Here is a 5,594-nt window from a genome sequence, read left to right as displayed (position 1 = left end):
GCTGACACTCAGCACCGCGCATCCTAATGACGTCAGCAGCGAGTGACCGCTGTTCTGCCGAAAGATCCAACCGGCTGGTGACGTCATTAGGATGCGCGGTGCTGAGTGTCAGCATGTTGAAGGTTCCTCTGCTCTCCCGCACACCGCCCTCTGCTGGCGGTGCGGATTCCCAGCCGTCAGTCACTCAGACTGCCCCGGAGGAGGGGGCAGGGAGGATGCCCCGGGGGCCCAGGAGGGAGCAGGGGCCCGGGATGCTCCAGGGGCCACAGGATCTGCCAGGGATTGGCTGCTCAGGAGAGCGTGGGGCAGATCTCTGTCTCCTCTGGACAGGGTCAGTAGGATGATCCCCCCTGAGCTCCTCTCCAAAGAGGTCCAGGATCTGCGGGGGCGGGACCTCTCCAGTCCACCAGGTGTGGGGCCCTTAGACCCGGTCCCGGCTCTCCCATCCACTACAGAAAACCCCTTCCATGTGGGGCCGGAGGACCCCGGAGCTTCGGTACCTCAACAGGGTAAAGAGGTCCAGGATCTGCGGGGGTCGGACCTCTCCAGTCCACCAGGTGAGGGGCCCTTAGACCCGGTCCCGGCTCTCCCATCCACTACAGAAAACCCCTTCCATGTTGGACTGGAGGACGCCGGAGCTTCGGTACCTCCACGGGCTAAAGAGGTCCAGGATCTGCGGGGGCCGGACCTCTCCAGTCCACCAGGGGAGGGGCTCTTGCACCATGTCTCCCCACCCCCATCATCTCCAGGAAGCCCCTTTCATGTAGACCTGGAGGACATTGGAGCTTCGGCACCTCCCCGGGGTAAAGAGGTGAGAGGAGAGTTTGGGAATTTGGCCCAACCACATGGTGAGGAGACCACAGAGAAGACCTCTCCATCCCTACCCCCAACACCCCCTCTGACCCCCACCCCAGAAACAGATGGAGACCTCTCACCTCTGCAGGGGACACCGTTCAGTCCTGGGGACCTCCTGCTGGCGGAGTACAAGAAGAAACACCATTCCGTCTTCAAGAAGATGTTCCTCCTGAAACCTCACGGCAAACTCGTCAGTAACTGGGGGGCCGTCAACAACCAAGACATAATGGGCAAACTGCCAGGACAGAGGCTCCAGACTTCTACCGGGCACAAACTCCTCTTCAGAAGACCCTCATTGGAGGAATATGTCAGCTACATGAAGAGGGGGCCCAATATTGCCTATCCGAAGGTATGGAGGAGCTGGGCCAACACCTCTCCATGGAGGAATGAAGATCTGTGAGGGATAATTTATACCAATGAGACAAGGAAATTATTATTGTTGTGGTGGTTAGGAGGGTCTATAGATGACCAGCAGGGCAGTACAGTGGTTAGGAGGGTCAGTAGATGACCAGCAGGACAGTGTGGTGGTTAGGAGGGTCAGTAGATTAGCAACAGGACAGTACAGTGGTTAGGGGGGTCAGTAGATGATCTGCAGGACAGTATGGTGGTTAGGGGGGTCAGTAGATGATCTGCAGGACAGTATGGTGGTTAGGAGGGTCCATAGATGACCAGCAGGACAGAATGGTGGTTAGGAGGGTCAGTAGATGACCAGCAGGACAGTACGGTGGTTAGGAGGGTCAGTAGATGACCAGCAGGACAGTATGGTGGTTAGGAGGGTCAGTAGATGACCAGCAGGACAGTATAGTGGTTAGGAGGGTCAGTAGATGACCAGCAGGACATTACAGTGGTTAGGGGGGTCAGTAGATGACCAGCAGGACAGTATGGTGGTTAGGAGGGTCAGTAGATGACCAGCAGGACATTACAGTGGTTAGGGGGGTCAGTAGATGACCAGCAGGACAGTACGGTGGTTAGGAGGGTCAGTAGATGACCTGCAGGACAGTATGGTGGTTAGGAGGGTCAGTAGATGACCAGCAGGACATTACAGTGGTTAGGGGGGTCAGTAGATGACCAGCAGGACAGTATGGTGGTTAGGAGGGTCAGTAGATGACCTGCAGGACAGTATGGTGGTTAGGAGGGTCAGTAGATGACCAGCAGGACAGTGTGGTGGTTAGGAGGGTCAGTAGATGACCTGCAGGGCAGTACAGTGGTTAGGGGGGTCAGTAGATGACCAGCAGGACAGTGTGGTGGTTAGGAGGGTCAGTAGATGACCTGCAGGGCAGTACAGTGGTTAGGGGGGTCAGTAGATGACCAGCAGGACAGTACAGTGGTTAGGGGGGTCAGTAGATGACCAGCAGGACAGTACAGTGGTTAGGAGGGTCAGTAGATGACCTGCAGGGCAGTATGGTGGTTAGGAGGGTCAGTAGATGACCAGCAGGACAGTATGGTGGTTAGGAGGGTCAGTAGATGAGCAACAGGACAGTATGGTGTTGAGGGTCCATAGATGACCTGCAGGGCAATATGGTGGTTAGGAGGGTCAGTACATTGCCAGCAGTGCAGTGTGGTAGTTAGGAGGGTCAGTACATGACCAGCAGGACAGTACGGTGGTTAGAAGGGTCAGTAGATGACCAGCAGGGCAGTACAGTGGTTAGGGGGGTCAGTAGATGACCAGCAGGGCAGTATGGTTGTTAGGAGGGTCAGTAGAAGACCAGCAGGACAGTACGGTGGTTAGGAGGGTCAGTAGATTGCCAGCAGTGCAAGGAGGGTCAGTAGATGACCAGCAGGACAGTACAGTGGTTAGGGGGGTCAGTAGATGACCAGCAGGGCAGTATGGTGGTTAGGAGGGTCAGTAGATTGCCAGCAGTGCAGTATGGTAGTTAGGAGGGTCAGTAGATGACCAGCAGGACAGTACGGTGGTTAGAAGGGTCAGTAGATGACCAGCAGGGCAGTACAGTGGTTAGGGGGGTCAGTAGATGACCAGCAGGGCAGTATGGTTGTTAGGAGGGTCAGTAGAAGACCAGCAGGACAGTATGGTGGTTAGGAGGGTCAGTAGATGACCAGCAGGACAGTATGGTGGTTAGGAGGGTCAGTAGATGACCTGCAGGGCAGTATAGTGGTTAGGAGGGTCAGTAGATGACCAGCAGGACATTACAGTGGTTAGGGGGGTCAGTAGATGACCAGCAGGACAGTATGGTGGTTAGGAGGGTCAGTAGATGACCAGCAGGACATTACAGTGGTTAGGGGGGTCAGTAGATGACCAGCAGGACAGTACGGTGGTTAGGAGGGTCAGTAGATGACCTGCAGGACAGTATGGTGGTTAGGAGGGTCAGTAGATGACCAGCAGGACAGTGTGGTGGTTAGGAGGGTCAGTAGATGACCTGCAGGGCAGTACAGTGGTTAGGGGGGTCAGTAGATGACCAGCAGGACAGTGTGGTGGTTAGGAGGGTCAGTAGATGACCTGCAGGGCAGTACAGTGGTTAGGGGGGTCAGTAGATGACCAGCAGGACAGTACAGTGGTTAGGAGGGTCCGTAGATGACCAGCAGGACAGTACAGTGGTTAGGGGGGTCAGTAGATGACCTGCAGGGCAGTATGGTGGTTAGGAGGGTCAGTAGATGACCAGCAGGACAGTATGGTGGTTAGGAGGGTCAGTAGATGAGCAACAGGACAGTATGGTGTTGAGGGTCCATAGATGACCTGCAGGGCAATATGGTGGTTAGGAGGGTCAGTACATTGCCAGCAGTGCAGTGTGGTAGTTAGGAGGGTCAGTACATGACCAGCAGGACAGTACGGTGGTTAGAAGGGTCAGTAGATGACCAGCAGGGCAGTACAGTGGTTAGGGGGGTCAGTAGATGACCAGCAGGGCAGTATGGTTGTTAGGAGGGTCAGTAGAAGACCAGCAGGACAGTACGGTGGTTAGGAGGGTCAGTAGATTGCCAGCAGTGCAGTATGGTAGTTAGGAGGGTCAGTAGATGACCAGCAGGACAGTACAGTGGTTAGGGGGGTCAGTAGATGACCAGCAGGGCAGTATGGTGGTTAGGAGGGTCAGTAGATTGCCAGCAGTGCAGTATGGTAGTTAGGAGGGTCAGTAGATGACCAGCAGGACAGTACGGTGGTTAGAAGGGTCAGTAGATGACCAGCAGGGCAGTATGGTTGTTAGGAGGGTCAGTAGAAGACCAGCAGGACAGTATGGTGGTTAGGAGGGTCAGTAGATGACCTGCAGGACAGTATGGTGGTTAGGAGGGTCAGTAGATGACCAGCAGGACAGTACAGTGGTTAGGGGGGTCAGTAGATGGCCAGCAGGGCAGTACAGTGGTTAGGGGGGTCAGTAGATGACCAGCAGGGCAGTACAGTGGTTAGGGGGGTCAGTAGATGACCTGCAGGGCAGTATGGTTGTTAGGAGGGTCAGTAGAAGACCAGCAGGACAGTATGGTGGTTAGGAGGGTCAGTAGATGACCAGCAGGGCAGTATGGTGGTTAGGAAAGTCCGTAGATGACCTGAAGGGCAATACAGTGGTTAGGAGGGTCAGTAGAAGTCCAGCAGGACAGTACAGTGGTTAGGAGGGTCAGTAGATGACCAGCAGGGCAGTATGGTGGTTAGGAGGGTCAGTAGATGACCTGCAGGGCAGTATGGTTGTTAGGAGGGTTAGTAGATGACCGGCAGGACAGTATGGTGGTTAGAAGGGTCAGTAGATGAGCAACGGGACAGTATGGTGTTTAGGAGGGTCCGTAGATGACTTGCAGGGCAATATGGTGGTTAGGAGGGTCAGTAGATGACCAGCAGAACAGTACATTGGTTAGGAGGGTCAGTAGATGACCTGCAGGACAGTACGGTGGTTAGGAGGGTCAGTAGATGACCAGCAGGGCAGTACAGATGTTAGGAGGGTCAATAGATGACCAGCAGTGCAGTACGGTGGTTAGAAGGCTCAGTAGATGACCGGCAGGACAGTATGGTGGTTAGGAGGGTCAGTAGATGACCAGCAGGGCAGTATGGTTGTTAGGAGGGTCAGTAGATGATCGGCAGGACAGTACGGTGGTTAGGAGGGTCAGTGGATGACCTGCAGGGCAATGTGGTGTTTAGGAGGGTCCGTAGATGACCGGCAGGACAGTATGGTGGTTAGGAGGGTCAGTAGATGACCAGCAGGGCAGGACAGTGGGTAGGAGGGTCAGTAGATGACCTGCAGGACAGTACGGTGGTTAGGAGGGTCAGTAGATGACCAGCAGGGCAGTACAGATGTTAGGAGGGTCAATAGATGACCAGCAGTGCAGTACGGTGGTTAGAAGGCTCAGTAGATGACCGGCAGGACAGTATGGTGGTTAGGAGGGTCAGTAGATGACCGGCAGGACAGTATAGTGGTTAGGAGGGACAGTAGATGACCAGCAGGGCAGTACGGTGGTTAGAAGGCTCAGTAGATGACCGGCAGGACAGTATGGTGGTTAGGAGGGTCAGTAGATGACCGGCAGGACAGTACAGTGGTTAGGAGGGTCAGTAGATGATCGGCAGGACAGTACGGTGGTTAGGAGGGTCAGTGGATGACCTGCAGGGCAATGTGGTGTTTAGGAGGGTCCGTAGATGACCGGCAGGACAGTATGGTGGTTAGGAGGGTCAGTAGATGACCAGCAGGGCAGGACAGTGGGTAGGAGAGTCAGTAGATGGACAGTATGGTGGTTAGTGTGACCATGCAGCAGTTGGGTCCTTGAGTGCAGGGGCCTCATCTGCATGGAGTTTGTATGGCCTTACCTCA

This window comes from Pelophylax lessonae (genome assembly GCF_965119305.1).
Source record: "Pelophylax lessonae genome assembly, chromosome: 3".
Lineage (NCBI taxonomy): Eukaryota > Metazoa > Chordata > Amphibia > Anura > Ranidae > Pelophylax > Pelophylax lessonae.
Note: the sequence above shows the minus strand (reverse complement) of the source record.